This window comes from Sapajus apella, unplaced genomic scaffold (assembly GCF_009761245.1).
Source record: "Sapajus apella isolate SASKATOON/1434 unplaced genomic scaffold, GSC_monkey_1.0 scaffold28, whole genome shotgun sequence".
Lineage (NCBI taxonomy): Eukaryota > Metazoa > Chordata > Mammalia > Primates > Cebidae > Sapajus > Sapajus apella.
The window spans coordinates 6919619-6938013 of record NW_022436968.1 but is presented as its reverse complement, the minus strand read 5'-3'; the positions used below and the strand labels follow the sequence as shown (position 1 = coordinate 6938013).

The following is an 18395-nucleotide window of genomic DNA, read 5'->3' as shown; positions in this document are numbered from 1 at the left end:
CCAAACCCTGTGAAGTATTTAAAGAGATTTATTCTGAGCCCAATATAAGTGACCACGGCTTACAACACAGTCTCAGGAGGTCCTGATAACATGTGACCCTTGATTTAATTTTGCTTTATAATTTAGCAAAAAAATACGTTTTTCCAAAGTTCAATTTACAAAACAATTTAAAGAAGACCGGCCTCAGTCCTTGTCCTCTCTACGCTGTATCTTTTTTTTTTTTTTTCCACTGTGGGTAAACAATGGAGTCTTAGAGTTAGGGCATAATATTCCTTTTTTTTTTTAATTGGAAATTTCTAGTGAAGATAATAGCATTATGTCACTGTTTTTCCAGATAGTTTGGATGCCTGAAGATGATAGTATAGGAAGAGCTGATTGGATAATATTTCCTTAGCCTCACATGCAGAAAACAGTTGATTTGCACCTTCATATTTCAGAGTTACTTGTGTGATCTAAAATTACCTTTTATTTTTATTCCTTCAATTGTATTCTGCCATAAAGCATTTGCTGTCAGTGATGTCAAAATTTGATTACAGTCTGTTTTTTTTCTCCTTTATAAATGCCTTGGAGTTTTTTCCTACATTCTCAAAGTTCTTTTTCTTTGCTTTTTATTTGTTGTTGTTATTTTAAAATTTTGCTAGAATTAGGGTAGATTATGTTTCCTTCTTGGTTTTTATGGTGACTTTGCCCAAGTTTACAACGTACTCTTCATATGTACATGTTTTTAACTTAAAGTATTTTTTAATTTTTAATTTTAGTATCCATTCTGCCTCTTGTTTTGGTTTTCTTCTTTAAGGAGTCTTCTTGTATGTTGGGTTTTTTTTCCTAACTTTCATATTTGTGACACCCTTTTGAATCATTTGTATCACTTTCTTTACTTTTTTTAGTTAAAACATTTTTTATGTTTTTATTTTTGGTTTTTATAGTGCTACCCATTTTGTTTGCATTCTTTTGGATTCATTTTTCCTTTTGGAAATTACTTACTTTCCTTAATTTTAAATTTCCTGAGTTTTATCACCCTATTTCTGAGTTTTTCTAATTTTCATTGTTTTTTCATATCTTCTATTGTTTTCTTAATTGCTTTAGCTCATTTAAAAAAATTAGGCTAGAGTTTCAATCTGATTTGTTGACAGTTCTTTTTTTTGCATGCTTTCATTGCCGGTAGGTAGGTTGTTTTCTCCTTATTTTCTTTTATAATCTTATTACAACTTTACATAAGATGTGAACACAATGTTTTATTCATTTTTAATTTTTGACCTGAGATTAGGCTTTCTAGAATTTTAAACAAAGGTAGTGGCTTACAATTTCTTTTCTATCTTTATAATTTTAAAACTCCCTATTCTGGTGGTTTTTATACATAAAAATACAGCTTCATACTTTCACATTTATCCTGGCCTTGTCTTCTTCTCAATGTTTTTCTAGACTTGTTCTTCAATTACTCTTATTCCAATTTGTCTTGGTTGTTTTTTATTTCCAAAGTTTATCTTTAATGTGAGACTTTGTTCTGAAAAGTAGCTTTTGGGAATTCATAGGATTCAGATTGTTCCAACTATTTTTTATCTGAACAACAAACACAAACCTTGCCAGTGAATTGGCATAGAAAATGCCCTCTCAATTACTGCTGATCTCATTGACAACCTATTGGCTATTTTGCTATGTTAAATGGGCTTTTGGTATCTTTTATTTTCTCCAAGACTGATGCTGATACCATGAGTGTTTTCTGGCTATTAATGGCTTTCCCTCACTCAATTCCAATTTGAGAATCCTTAAGGTAGCTTCTTCATTAATTTTCTATGTCTTATAACAAATTATATGCCACATAATACACTTGGCCGCTTAAAATTACAGCCATTTATTACCTCACAATTTTCGTGTGTCGAAGTCCAACAGACTTACCACACCTATATCCTTGTTGGAAGGTATCGTCCGGCTGAAATAAAGGCGTTTTCTGTGCTCTATTCTCATCTGTGGCCTCTATTAGAGAAGGATCTGCTTCAGAGATCGCTCAGGTTGTTGGAATTTATTTCTTTGCATGCAGCTGTGCAATTCATGGCAGCTGTCAGAGTCCTTAAAGGAGAGACAAAAGCTGTACTTTTTGGAGTCTCTAATTTTAGGGAAAGAATGGATTTTCTCCACAGGCAGTTCATAACATGTCTGTTTCCTTCCACAAGGCCAGAAGAATCTCTTTCTTTTCTTTAATAATGCCCAGTCCTTCTTTTAATGAATCTCACTTGATTAAGCCAGGTCTACTCACGTTAATTTCTTTTTTGTTTAACTCAAAATCAACTGTTTTGAGACCTTAATTACATCTACAAAACCTCTCCATCTTTACCATGTAACTTAAGGTAATCATGGCTGTGATATTCCATTATACGCAAAGGTTCTTTCCACCCTCAAGGGGAGAGATTACACCGGGTGTGTACACCAGGAAGGCAAGAATCCTGGGATCCATTTAAAAATTCCATCCATCACAGCTTGTCACCTAGTTTTGTTGTAGATTTTGTTCCTGTTTTTGTTTTTGTTATTTTGCTATCCTAGCTGTATTATCTTTGTGGAGGAATTCTCAAACTAGCCACCATGATTATCTTTCCCTAAAATCCTTTAATTAAAGTTTTGTATATTAACATAGTTTAACAGGAAGTAATATACAATAGTAACACAAGACTACAGCATCATAGGTATGATATTCCTATATCAAAGTATAGGCCCTCAGTCCCTCATCATTTTAATTTAAAATTATATTCCTCACTGATTTAGCTGAATCTCCTAAGCTCTCATTATAGAAACCGGCTCATGTTTCCATTATAGCAACTAGTACATTTTATTATCTATATTCTTTTACACTTGATTTCTAAACTGGCAAACATGGATCCCTACAGGAAATTCAAGGAGAAAGAGAGACTAAAATTTGTATTAAAAATTATTTTTTATTGCTTACCTTTTGGTTTGTATTATCAGGTAAATTTCATAACATATGAACTAATTTTAAAGGTAGTTTATACATACAGTTTTAAATTGAGTATAATATGTGTTTTGTAAGTATATATTAATTTGTACATATTTTGGGGCATGTGCTCATTTTTTACATAATAGTCTTCATGAAGAAAACATTTTAGAAACCACTTTTTAGGTAGTGAACTACTTTAATAGGTACTATATGTCTCCATTTCTATCCATAGATCTTTTGCACTTGGCACATAAATAAAAACAATAAAATGTAACTGTTCTGTAATAAACTAACATGTGTTTTCACTTACCTGGAACACAGCATTATCCACTGTGGTTTTATCTTCTTTTGTTAGCTTTACCATACCAGTTCTGGTACAACTTTTCTAATATATCGTTGTTTTTAGTATGTGAAAACTATCACATTATGCTTTTCATATTATTTGTTAATATTTGTTTACTGATAGGATGAATATCATGAAGAAATGTTCCTGAATCTTTCATAGAAATGCAAAACTTGCTTTCCAGGTTATATTTTGTTTCCAAGGAATGAAGAGTATTAAAATCTAAATTGTTTCCTTCTGTTTGCAAATGCTCTTTAGGATTCTTTAAAATTCAGAGCTCAAACGATCTAATTGGCAGTTGTACATACCAAGCTGAAGTTAGAATTGATTATACACTGCGATCATCTGTTTGTTCTATTTAGAGGTGAAAAAGCATTTCTTTTCCCACTTTGGCTTCAGTATTTGTTTGGCAATCAAAGTACTTGGACTTGTAAGTTACATCAGCATAAAATACTTTTTAGAAAATGAGATTTGAAGAAAATGTATTCTTCAAAACAATCGTCAGTAGTTCTAACATCAAAGAAAAGTCAGCTACTAGTATATCTTATGAAACAAAATCACATATAATAATGTAAGATACATTAATCACCCAGATGTACATGAAACTATGTCTTTAGATCACCAGTTAAAACATATATACTTTCTGGTTGTCATGATGTATTTATTATCTCCCTTTGCCCTCCCCCTCCAGTAAAGGATTTAAAATTATTTATCAATTTATTTGTTCATTTCTTATTATTTTCTTTGTTATCATTTTATAACCATTATATTTAATGACCTTTAATGCAAATATTTTGTTACTTCAAGAAAATAAAATGATTTAAATGTAAGGAAAATACATTTTGATGTTGGAAGCTAAATATTTACATATTAACAATTCGTACTGTCACTTGATGAATGTAAAAAAATCATATGCAGTAGAAAACCACAAAAAACTCAATAATTTGAATAATAATATGGAAATATATTTATTTTAGGCAACCTATAAATCAGATCTTGTCAACCTAAATATGTCCAATATGTACATTGTTAAATCAAATCAATTATATAATCTTTCTAGCTTTAACAGTGACTTTATTCTTTTTAAACATTACCACGATTTTACTTTTATTTTTCCATTTGTAAAATGAAAATGCACTATCATAGACTAGGTCAGGAAGGGATTAAAGCAATATGAGAATTAAGCACAATGCATGTTAAGATGTCGTACTCCCTGGTTTTTGTGGTTGGAGAAAAGAAAAATGTGGTCAAGCTGCATTTCTACATAGCTTCTTTCTTTGTTCTAGTTGGAACCAGCCCTCAAGTATGAAGGAAAGAACAGATACTGGGGTCTTTTAAAAATAATAATAATAATATATATATACATATATATATACACATTATATATATATATGTGTGTGTGTGTGTGTGTGTGTGTGTGTGTGTGTGTATGCGTGTATATATATATTGAAAAGTCTCGCTCTGTCGCCCAGGCTGGAGTGCAGTGGTGCAATCTCAGCTCACTGCAACCTCCGCCTCCTGGGTTCAAGTGATTGTCCTGCCTCAACCTCCTGAGTTGCTAGGATTACAGGCGTGTGTCACTACACCCGGCTATTTTTTTTTTTTTTTTTGTATCTTTAGTAGAGATGGGGTTTCACCATGTTAGCCAGGATGGTTTTGATCTCCTGACCTTGTGATACACCCACCTCGACCTCCCAAAGTGCTGGGATTACAGGTGTGAGCCACTGCACTCAGCCAAAAAATTGTGTTTTTAAACAAAAGTTTTTTTTTCTTCCCTAGATCAAAAGTGATATTCAAGCATAGAACTAGAATATAACTGTGTTACAAGTGTCCAGAAGAGAAGTCTTGACTCACAGTTTTCCCCTCTTCCGCCACCCAGGTTTACTTCTACTCACTCTCCCCATGAGTCCAGGGATCATCACTAATGTCTCACCTCCTCTCATATCTGCATCCCACAGTCCATCCATTAGTGAGATTTATTGGTTTCACCTTCAAAATATATGCAAAATCTCACCCTTTGTTATTTCTACACTGTCAATACCCTAGACCAAACTACCTTCAGTTCTCATTTCACCAGGCCTCCTACTTGGCCTCCTTGCTTCCACTCTTGCACTGCACTCCACTCCTCTCCTCTCCGATGGTCTATTTTCCATTTAATTGTCATAATCATATTTTTAAACAAAACGATCATATCACCTCTTGCTCAAATCTAATGTCTTCCTATTATACTTGGGACAGAATCCACACTCCTTACTGTGTTTACAGGGCCCTCCAGGATCTGGTCCTTTTGGCTGCTTCCTACTACTTTCCTGTTACCTGCATACTGCTGCATGCAGCTTCATTACAATTTTTAAAAATACCAGGCTGTGTTTTCCTCTTCGTCTTGTCACAAATCTCCTTTACTTACTGATTCACTTCACTCAAATCTTTACTCAAAATTCAAATTATCTTTCTTATCTACCATCCAACCACCCTCAGATCTAAAATTATGCCCAGCCGTATCACTTTGTAACCTTTTACTCTGCCTTATTTCTTACAGTGTTTTTTTTTCACTGATTAAAACTGTTATATATTTATTTTATCACTGCCTCCTTCCCCCCACCCGAATGTTATCTGCATGAGAGCAGGGAGTTTGTCTGTCTTCTTCACTACTATCTCCCAGCACTCAGATCAATGCCTGGAAACAGAGAAGATGCTTAATAAGTATTTGTGAAAGGGAGGAAGGAAGAAAGGAATAAAAGAAGGACAGTAGGGAAGAAGGAAAGGAAAAAGGAAGAGGTGATTTCTTCAAGGCTTACTTTCAGTGTCCCTCTCAGATGGAATTATCTTCTCTACTTTAATATTACTTTATCTACATGTCTCTTTTGATACTTTCATTCTTCTTATTTGTATGTGTGTACATAGAAAATATTTTCCTGTGAACTGCCATCTCTTCAAATTAAGGTTCTGCTTGCTTCGATTCCCCAAAATACATAGTATCACAGGATTTAATAAGTTATTAATTAATGAATAGGTGATACTACTAGTGCATACCTGGTGGGGTTTTTGGTAAGAGGTGCTTTTCAAAAATAAGAATGAATTGTGACAGTATTACTATTCTTCCCAACTTTCTGGAAGAAAATTTACTAACTTACTGGAAAGCAGTGTGGTGATTCTTCAAAGAGCTAAAAGCAGAACTAGCATTCAACCCTGCAACCCCATTACTGAGTATACACCCAAAGTAATATAAATCATTCTACCATAAAGACACATGCATGTGAATGTTCATTGCAGCACTATTCACAGTAACAAAGACATGGACTCATCCTAAATGCCCATCAATGACAGATTGGATAAAGAAAATATGGTATATGTACACCATGGAATATTATGCAGTCATAAAAAAGAAGATCATGTCTTTTGCGGGAGTATGGGTGGAACTGGAGGCTGTTACTTTTAGCAAACTAACTTAGGAACAGAAAACCAAATACCATATAATGTCACTTATAAGTAGAAGCAAGATGATGATAACTCATGACACAAAGAGGGGAACAACAGACACCAGGGCCTACTTAGGGGTAGAGAGTGGGAGGAGGGAGAGGATCAGAAAAATACCTGTTAGGTACTATGCTTAGCATCTGGGTGATGAAATAATCTGTAAAACAAACCCCTGTAACATGACTTTACTGATATAACAAACCTGCACATGTACCGTAAACCTAAATTAAAAGTTAAAAAAACTACATAAAAAATAAAAATACAGTGATGGGAGTTCTAGTATATACTTCTAGAGTGGTTCGAGAAACCCACTAAGATTAATATAAAATCTTATCCAGGACAAACAGAATTAAAAAGCAGTTGTGCAAATGCATTTCAGCCCCCGCTTGCACTTGCGTTTCATCTTCTAAAACCCCACCAGGCATGCACTAGTAGTATCACTAATGCAGGTCCCATCCCCAACCTCAAAGCCTGTCATCATGAAGCCATATCAAGAGTGTGATAGATAGATAGATTACATATATTATATATGTGGTGCATTATATAATTCTTTTAATAATTATATTAAATATATAATATATGACTAATAAATTATTAATGATTATATAATCATTTGTATATTACCATAACAATAATCTCAACATTCCAGAGAAAAGTAAATTCAGAGGAAGCAAAAGCCACTGGAGTTGGAAAGGGATGCATTTCATAAAGATTAAAATTTAAAACAGATGAATTTTACAAATGAAGAAACCTTAAAGCACAAGTTTTCATTTTGTATGGCATTTTAATCGTCTTTATTTTCTAAATTCCTGTCTGGTTGCAAATTAAAGTTAGAAGGAAAAAAAGTTCTACCAAAATGCATAAGCAGAGAAAGACCTATATATGTATAAGAATGTCATTCACACCGTTCCCTCTATATCTCCAATCCCTGAATATCTATTAATTGATTAAATAAATTATAATGTATCCAGACAATGGAATGGTAATTGGCCTTTAAAAATGTGAGATGTGAGTAAAAGACTATGCATGTGTGTACACATATACACACATGCTACTGGTATGTGTATATGTATGTGTGTGTGTGTGTTCTGTAATATTATACACCAAATTGCTATCAGTGGTCAGGACATGGGTCTGGTGGTGGGAGGTAACTGCGCGATGTGGTGAGGGGAACACCAGTTAAACTGTGGGGAGTGTGCTTTAATTTTATCTTCCTATATCTCTCTATTTCTCAAAATTTGTAATATGCCTTTTATCATGAAAAAAATCAAAGTGGAAAGTAAAATATCAGAGACAACCTATATTGATCACTTTTTATGAATAAGGAGATGCAGGAAAATCATAATTAAATGAGACTGCCTTACATCAAGTAGTACTAGACAACGGAAAGGGGAAATCATTTAAAACGTACTCATTTATGCATATCCTATATTTTTCCAAAATACAGTACAACCAAAACATCTAAAGAATTCAAAATTAAGGAAATAACAGAGAGGAGATACATTTTTTAAAAAGTAAAGCTAAAAAGAGCTGGTGTATTATGAAATGCATATGCTGGAGCTGTATCACATTTGCAAAAATTGGGCCACAAATGTGGGTTTAATATTTCTAACAGCCAGATCAGATAAAGAAGCATGATTCACAGTGTTCATTACCTAAAAACAAATTTATTGTTTGGAAGCTGTAGCAATCATTTTGCATCAGATTGAGGGCAGAGAATTAAAGCTTCTTTCACACGTCATTCAAGTGCTGAACTTAACTGTAGAAAGGTTCCATTCTAAAATTAAGATCAAAGCCAGGTGGTCTAAAACATACCTATTTTAAAAGTTACAAAAGGGGAGTACCTTAATCTTCAAGGTTACATAGGGCATTAATGAATTTTGGGAAGGATCACACTCATGCAAACGTTCATTTTGATATAGTAGTATTTCAACTTTGAAATAACTCCTGTCTTTAATATACTGCTTACATTGTTTGTGTTATGGCTACACATTTTTACTAACTATAGTTTTCACTAGCCATTTCATGTTATTATTTTTTGAGACAGAGTCTTGGTTTGTTGCCCAGGCTGGAGTACAGTGGCGCTATCTTGGCTCACTGCAACCTCCACCTCCAAGATTCAAGGGTTTCTCCTGCCTCAGTCATATTATTTTTGCAATAAACAGAAGGTACTTAAAACATCCAAGGCTAGTTGTTTGTTATCAGCTTGAAAGCAGAACCATAATATACTTCATTCCTCAATACTTTATTATATGTAATATTTTTCGTAGAAAAGAGGATGAGATTCCACTGCTATATTGGGAAAATTTTTTTCTGTCAATATCAAGATGATGGAATAAATCTTAGTCATTCTTCGGATGTATGCCTTTATTCTCTGCTCAGAATGGTACTAGGAATTGTAGGAGGAGGAGTGGGGCAAATGAGATGTAGGTCGTGGTTCCTATCCTGGTTTGGTTTGCATATTAGAAGGCAAAGGCTTTAGAATAGCATCCTAAGCTCTCCTGGGCCAGGTAGATAGCACTGGTCCAATTTGTGGTGGATAAACTTCACAAGTCAGTGTTTGGAGGTGAATATAATATACCTAATATCTACATAGTGCTTTAATATTTCCAAAATACTTGCCCTTGTGTTTGGTCCTTTCAGAATCCATCTGCTTAGAGGAAACCACAAGTTTCCTCTTATTTTCAAGTCTCCCAGCACATATAAGTTGAAACCATATACCAGGCTTTCTACACACCCTTTACATGCTTTTCATTGAATCGTGTTGGAAAAGTAAATGTTTATTGTGATCTGTAGAGTTTAGGAAGCTGAGGCTGAGGAGGGTTAATATTTAACCTAAACCACCCACTACAATTCAGAGCTGAGATTTCCACTGAGCTTTGCCATTTTCCAAATCCAGCAGTGTTCCTGTTTGTTTTCCATAGAGCTAGGGCTCTTATCAACCTTGTTGCTGCTCAGACTTGGGCTGTATTACCTGATGTCTGGGAACCTTTGTAAGGGGTGTTTGCATTGAGGCTCAAATGTCTAGCCACAGTGAATCTTCTAGAAAGATATCTAAAAGAGGGAGCCTGAACATCTTCCTATCTTCATAAAATTAAGATTGAGTCACAAGATGGAGAAAAGAGAAGCTTGATGTGTTTCAGTCTACCTTGAGCCCAGGCCCAGTGAGGTCCACCACTGATCTTCGCACCTGCTGTGGTTTGATTAAATGAGCCAGTAGAAACTCTCTTTCTTGCATGAGCTAGAATTGATCTTCCTATATTTGGATCTGTTAGAGCCCTGACCAACAGAGTTTTATGAGTTAAAGAATGCAACAGATATAAAATGGCTTCTGTTTCCTGGCCAAACATACATTTTGAGTTAGACTTTGCAGTGATGTGTTAACAGTTTAAGATCTGTGGATTTCAAAAACCTAAAAAATAGCCTTTAAAAAATGGGTGAAAAATATCAAATGTCAGTGAATAGAAATGTACTTTTGTTTTAAGAGTACCAGTAAAATTATTATTCTAAGAATAATTACACGGGTTAAATTATTTGAGTGAAAAGTAAAACAATGGACACATTTGAAATTAAAACAATGCTTAGTGACATTTTAATTTTATAATAAAGGTCAAAATAAATTTTATTCCATTTGATGCTTTTGAATAATATATAGAAACTCAAGTGTGCAAATACAATTTTCTGCCCATAAGGTAATGTGGTTCCTTTTGTTGTTATTTTGGTCTTTACTTATGACTGGTAGTCACAACCAGTAAGTGTATTTAGGGCATATGAATCTTCAAGTCATATCCAAAGTCATTAACATTAATAGCTACATTCTGAGCAGTTTACAAAATGAAGAGGGGGAATTTAATAAAGTCGTTATAATGGATAGCCAATTTGCTCTCTGAATATAAAGGCATTTAGATGTTATATTTTAAAAAATAAAAGCGCTTTCTAAGAAACTTTTGAGAAATATCTAAATTATCTAGAAGTCTTTTTTTTAGTTTGTTTTAATTTTGGCTCCTAGGTAAGTGCTGAGATACTTTTGGGAAAATAGCATGCACTAGAGAGTCTGGGCCCAAATATCCCCCTTACTACTTAAATCATTTTAGACAAATTTATCCAACTCTGTTTCCTCATCTGTAAAATTGAGTTATAAAATGCATGGAATGGTGCTTGGCTTATAGTAAAAACTAATAGCTGTTAATATCTTATGATATGACACAGCTGAATCAAAGTAGCTTTTATGTGCTTAGCTAATTAAGTAATGGCACTATAAAATTCATGACTTTGAATCTTATTTGGAAGATCAGATTCTGTTCCTTCTCTCAGCTTCCCCATCAGAGCTTTCTCTCTCTGAAAAGCAGACTGTCTTTCAACTTTGTACCAGAGAGGAGTTATCAAGGAAACAAAATATACAGATGGGTAAACAGTCTAAGGAGACTGAAAATTCAGGTGCCTTATGAAGGAGAAAACAGCTGCAACAACAAAAATCCCTTAATTGTTCATAGTTTTAACTGTTAAAACTATTCATGTTTGAAACCCTATTGAATTTGTATAATGGTCTTTAGGAGAAGATACACCAGAGATATAAATAAGAATTACCAAGTATCCAGAGAGATATGGTACACTTAGCTAAAGCAGGAAGCTTCACCCTTTCCTGACCTACCTGCTAGCACAGTGGTTAGCCAAATGCCTTCAAATTGGACCAGTGCTTCTAGTTTTCCACAAGCCTTGCTGCCCCTATTGTGTTGTAGCTGGCATGATTAACATGCTTATTTTACTTCCTGATTCGTGAAGCCTTCTGAATGTTTAAAGTCTGATCTAACGCCACATCTATCACATTGTAGACATTAAATAGGACTTCCTATGGCATTTAAATCAACATTCAACACAATGGCTACTATTTTGCCATAAGAAAAAAAGGAAGAGTTTAATGATTGATCCTTGAGCATAAGCAGTCAAGAAAACATAAAGTTAAAAAGGAGTTTTACTCATCTAGAACAGCACTTTATCAGTTTATGAGAAATTTAGATTGCAAACCTGTATACAGTTCCATAAAATGTTTGCTAAAAACTGATTTTATAAATAGCTTAAATGAAAAAAAATGAATTTCTAATTCTAACTATAGTTTAGGATGGAATTTAAATATTTCAATTAAGAGTAGCAATTGTAATCATATTTGTTTTTCTTCAGAAAGGGAAAGTCAATTGCATATTTTTTTCCATCCCAAAAATATACTTTTGGAAAGATTTCTAAAAATCCACGGTGGCATCCTATTTTCTTTCCTAGTACTCATGGCCAGTTTCTAGCATCTTCTTTTCTTTGTCACTTTAGTTGTATTATCTCCACCCCAGACTATTGCATATACCTTTAGCTGATCTTCCTGCCTTGTAAAATCCCCTTATTCAAATATGCTACTCTCTAACGATACAGAATTTCAATTAAATAGGAGGAATAAGTTCAAATAATCTGTTGCACAATATGATGACTGTAGTTAATAACATACCGTATTCTTGAAAAGTTATGGATACAAAAGCATTCTCACCATGATAACCATGTGAAGTAATTCATATGTTAAGTAGCTAGATTTAGTGATCCCACAATATAAATATTTCAAAACACTATGGTGCACATGATAAATACATACAATTTCATCTGTCAATTTAAATATTTAAAAAAAAAATTATACTACACTGGTCTTTGCTGCAGGATTAATATTGAGAAAACACATTTTACTTGATCAATATCTAATATCATTATCTGTCAAAGTACTTTTTCTACCTGAAATGTAATTGGAAAAGCTGACTCGTCCGTAAGCCAGAGTGATTTCTGCTTACCCTGAGCTTCTGGGCCACTCCTTTCTCTTACAGCCACATGACAGTTAACCATGCCCACATTGTATCATAGTAATTTCCTATATTCTATGTGCACTCCAGTCCTCAGCAAATAACTGGGCTAGTGTGATGAAAAATGCCAAGTTCAGTACTTTCTAGATTATAAGCGGTCAGTACATTTTATATTGAAATTCTGATATTGTGCATTTCAGGACAGCAAATCCTCTCCATGTTGTCTGTGAAGTTTTAGACAGAGTTTACTAAAAATAGCCTACACCTTCACCTAACATTGAGAGTGACATGGGCTTACCAAATATTTGTTTTTAGAATCTTGTATAATAAATAGTAGACTTTGAATGTTAATGTTATGAGAATATGAAGAAACTTTAAAGCAGACTCAACTGATTGTCACCTGCTATTTTTTTAATGTTAATATTCTAATTTTCTGTCAAATTAGTTGTAAAATATAACATTATAATTTTCAAAGAGGGAAAGAAAAGGTTCCTAGTTTATGCAGACACTGAATTTTCAGTATCTCCATAGTCTTAGTTCATGGATCCCAGGCTCTCAGATGTTTCCTGCTGTGCCAAATGCATAAACCTTGACGTTTGATGTCACTCAACCTTTTCTCAATTCTAGGTTTCTTTCTCAGCTTGCTAACTCTGTCTTGCAATCTGTCTAGGTCCCTAGATAAATGAAAATTACAATTAAAAAAAATGAGGAATTGTTAAAAAGGACAGAAACAAAAACACTGAAAGCATGAAAGACATACAGAGCATGCATTTCTTTGGAAGAGAGATTCAGAGACAGCAATGGCAGGTGACTCAAATGACTTATGAGTGACTAAAGCAAGGACTGTCTGTCTACTGCAAAAATTAGCATATACTAAGTGCTCTTGCAACCAATAGCTTTGATAAAAATAAATATTTTTGAAAAATGCATAGGGTTAACAAAGGAAAAGGCATGTTTGAGACATTACCCTATCTCTTATATTTATTTTTATTTCCTACCACTCCCCATAGACTCTTCTCCAGGTCTGTCATGATACCAGATGAGCACAGTACTTCACAGATTATAAGCAGTCAATAAATTATGAGTAGTGTCCACAACTAGTTTTTAGTAGAAGTCCTGGATTTGGGGGTTATTTAGAACAGTGTTGTTTGGCAATGAAAATGATATTTTAAAATCTTATTCATGTTCTATTATTCTGCTATTTTCTTACCATTCTAGATTATTATTAATCCTAGGAATTGAAGCAGGTTTTCTAATCTCCTGATATATTGTATAGATGGTTGGGGAAAGGTAGTAAAGAAAACGTGAGCATGTGAGGTAACTTTAGGATTTAACTTCAGTCTCTGTTGCAAGGACTGATCATTTAAGGTCTGTAAACTTGTTTATGATCACCGATTTACATATGGTAGACACTATTACCTGCCCATTCTTCAGCCATTCCTCTAGCCTTTCTTGTCAATGAGTCTGCTATCTCCTAGAAAGGCTAAAATGACCCATATTTATTTCCTGTTTTTTGAGGGAGCTCATCATCTAATCATGAGACCAATTTTTGCTCAGGAGCTTCTAGACAGTTTTTTTTCATGTAATAAAATGAGATGTTGTTCTGTCTGCATTTATGTATGATTAGCTAAATAGAGACAGCCAACTTGTGACAGTGGAACAACCTAAAGACAAAAGTCATCATGTGGAGGATGGGACAACTGAATTGAAAACACTAGGCTTCTGGACAATAGCTATTTGCTGAGGTATTTACCAACCCTGGAACCACTGACTTTCTGATTTCTTGTAAAATGAGATAATAAGATGCTACAGAACCACTTTTGTTCAGCCTCTTACTTGCATCTCCAAAGTATCCTTACAAAAACAAATGGAATCCAAGTTTAGCTACCCTTAGGTGGCAGCATACAATTTTGCATTGGGCACAATTCTAACTTCCTAGACTCTTGAGTTCAACTTTGCTTCTTGGGTTTTTGTATTTGGATTCTGCTGTTCTGACTGGATTTAGGTTACTGGATTGTCTCTCTCTGCCACAAATGACTTGCCTGATTTAAATGGCTTCGGTGCCAGTGTTTCTTATGTACACTAGGATCCTTTCAGTTTTTGACATGTTTATCAAGCAGGACTTTAAAACAGCAAATATTAATTTATATACAAAGAAAATAAGTGTTTGAACTTAAATGAAGTATGGTTTTACTTAATGATATATTGGTATTTCTTGCTAGACATTTGACAGATTTGGGAATAAAAGTTGCTTTGGTCACTTTCATTGTAAAGAGTGATATTTTAGAAGTGTCAACAGAAAGAGTCAACTTCTGTAAAATATTTGAAGAGATTTATTCTGAGCCAAACATGAGTGACCATGGCCCATGACACAGCCCTCAGGAGACCCTGAGGACATGTGCCCAGGGTGGTCAGGGCTGGCCAGTCATCCTGCTACATTAGTCCAGATGCAATCATATTGTATTGCTACCATTTTGAAAATATTATTTTGAGAAATAAATGAGATGCTATATTTAAAGTACTGGTGTGCTTTGCTATACAGATACTAGGTGCCAAATATATAGTATATTAACTCTTCAGCGCTCCCTGCAAATGAGATTGAAATGAAGAATTTTAGCTACTCTGTGAACCTGGTGGTTTTATTTTATTCCATACTCATAGCCTGCATGATGCTCTAAATGTGTGTTGTTTTCTTATTATTGATCACTATAAGTTTTGTGGGGTAAAGAATTGAGACCCATTGTTTTCAAGAGAAAGCATAAATGAAACCAGTGATTGATGCTTCTGTAGGAATATAGAGATCATTCTGGTCAAAGCAAAAATCAGACACATAGAGTGAAGACATAATTTGAAACATTAGAACACGTAGTCTGTGCCGAGTCCAAACAAAGGTGGTAAAGTCAGAAATATAGTTTGGATTCTGAAATAGTGGAATGTATGGAAGTTTGATCACTTATGATGGTAGAAGAGCAAATCAGAAGCATTTCAGAATGTTTGATAAAGTTTAGATAGATAATGGACAGCAAGTGTAAAAGCAGAATTATTAATAATATCTAGTTTTAGGAAATATTTGTGAAATTCTTTGTCCTACACTGTTATAATCATCAGGATCCATATTATTTCTTTTTTTTTTTTTTGCTACTTCAACTTTTGTTCTATGATATTATCCCAGAAATAATTTTTCCATGTTACAGAAAAGAATAAATCAGTTTAAAAACAGTAAAAAAAATAGTAAAATAAATATTTTACTTAACAAAATTATTTTCCTTTGGAAAACACATTATGAGAATCAAATTTTTATGGCATTTTTAATATAGTGCTAAAATCTCCTGAACTTGCCATTAGAAGAGCTGGAGTCAGATATTCAGTGTCTTACCAGTTGTATGATCTTGGATATATTTAGAACTTACATTGGACCTATGCATCATCATCCATAAAATAGGAGTTGTTTTACCTGCTTCACAAAATGACTGCATTAAAGGAGAATATATGTGATATGGTTTGGGTATTTGTTCTGCCCAGATCTCAAATTGAAAGATAATCCTCAATTTCAGAGGTGAGGCCTGAGTTCTCATGAGATATGGGAGGTGTTTGACTCATCTGGGTAGATTCTTCATGGTTTGGGACTGTCCTAATGATAGTAAATGAGTTCTCATGAGATGCCGTGGCTTAAAGTAGGTGGCACCTCTCCTCCCCCTGTTCCTCCTTCTCTGGCCATGTGATATACCTGCTCCTGTTTTGCCTTCTGCCATGAGTAAAAGCTCCTGGAGGTCTCCCTGGAAGCTGAGAAGATGCCAGTGCCATGCTTGGACAGCCTGCAGAACTATGAGCCGATAACACCTATTTTCTTTATAAATTACCCAGTTTCAGATATTCCTTTATAGAAACAAAACAAACAAACAAAGAAAAACAGCCAAACTCAGAAAATATGTGAAAGTGCCTACATGTGCAGAGCCTGGGACAGAATAGGCACATAGTAGATGTTTACTGAACCTAAATGTGTTATTCTTAAATTCAGTATTTGTCTTTTCTAATCCCATTTTCCCCAGCCTTGCAGAAAATCAGAGTATTTATCTTTCAAAAATATGTTAGTCCTGTAGTAATTCTGTTTTCATTTATCTTATCAAGTACTAAAGCTAACCTCAGGGGTAGGAAATGTATTTCAGTGGGTTCTGTTTTATTATTTTTTCTTGTTTTGTCTTCCATACAACTTTTCTTTGTATTCCTTTCCTACCCCAGTTGAGTTTCTGTGATTTGCAGCTTTGGCCTGCAACCCCAATACATCTATTTATTTGGCTTACTAAGGATATTGTGTAGAATTAACACTAATCAGGTAGTAAATATACTTCTGGCGATAGCATTATGGAACTCAGCTATAAAAGTATCAGGATACAGATGACATGAGCATTGTGAAATATCATTACTTCCATGGGTTGTTGCGTGCAGTATAAGGTATGGAGCACAATGATAAAGCTAAAATTTAAAGTAGACATTTTTGCTGCGCACTTTTCAAATGAAAATACATTTCTGCTAATGGGAAAGATTGTAAAGCAATTCCCATTGCTACTCTGGGATTCAGCATCTTGGAATCATGCCTGGAAATAATGCATTGGAAGGATTGTATGAGATTATGGCAAAAATGAATTATTGCCACATTATTGGCAAATTCAGTGAGAAATTGGTTTTCCTTGAACTTTAAAGGAGGTAGGTTTTAGCAATAGTTCAAATGGCTTGATAGAGTTTATTCATTTTTTACTTCGTTCAGATATTTAGAAAGCTGTTCTTGGCTCTGATTTTCTTCTTTTCTTCTCCTCTTTTGATAGCACACATTTAGATTTCAGCTAATGTATTTTAAATCTAACCAAATGCTGCAAACTTACAGTTTACGTATTAATACATACAAATTAATGATATCTAAGACAATAATGTACATGATATGAAGAAATTGTCCAAAATATTTTTACATTATCCTCACCAACACCATTGAGAAAGATACTTTAGTGATCTTGTGCTATATTTCTGGCACTATTCCAGGTTATTTAAGATTTACATAACATGATGAAAATAATTATGTTTCCTGATGAGAAAGTAGGGACTTTCTTTCAGTTTTACATATGTTTGTTGTCTAATTACTATTCTTATCATAATATTTATATATGTGATCACTCAATTATTTATAGTAAATAATATTTACATATTAAGTGTATATAATACTGTTAAATTATATTAGAATATTATAAGCATTCTTTTTTTTTTCTTTTTTTATAAAGGCGGGGTTTCACCATGTTGGTCAGGCTGGTCTTGAACTCCCGACCTCAGGTGATCCGCCCGCCTTGGCCTCCAAAGTGCTTGGATTACAGGCGTGAGCCACTTTGCCCAGCCAAGCATTCTTTTTAAACCATTTCTAGTCAATATTTGAATTAGGGGAATAATAGTTGCCTGGAATAATTAGATGTAGGAAAGTAGCTTACTGTGCATATTTTTAAATGACTTCTTTAGTATTAAAAAAGTAGTGTTTTTCTAATCACTGTACAGATATATACATTATATTCATCTATGCTTGTACAATTATATATTTTTCCCTGAATGCTAAAATGAATGCATCCAGTGGGCCCAGATGAATTATTACCACTTTTTTTAACTCTCTTTCATTTAGAATGTTTTACATAATATTAAAAAAAGAATATTAGGATATGACAATTTCTTTTTGAAACAATTATTTAAAAAAGCATATTAGGACAACATTTTAAGACAAAGATATTTTCTGCTTATTAAATGCATTTGTTCTTAATAAACT

The 18395-nt window shown here is 33.9% G+C and overlaps 1 protein-coding gene across 31 annotated transcripts in view; it reads left to right on the top strand.

Moving 5' to 3' along the window:
* Positions 1-18395, top strand: part of GULP1 (GULP PTB domain containing engulfment adaptor 1) — a 287119-nt gene that overhangs the window by 133678 nt on the left and 135046 nt on the right. For 2 of the 31 annotated variants that reach the window (XM_032292689.1, XM_032292684.1), the window contains exon 1: positions 7369-8935. The exons of the other annotated variants lie outside the window; for them this stretch is intronic. The gene's annotated coding sequence lies outside the window, so the exon portion shown is untranslated. Of the gene's footprint in view, positions 1-7368; positions 8936-18395 lie in introns of those variants that run through there. 31 annotated transcript variants of the gene reach the window in all.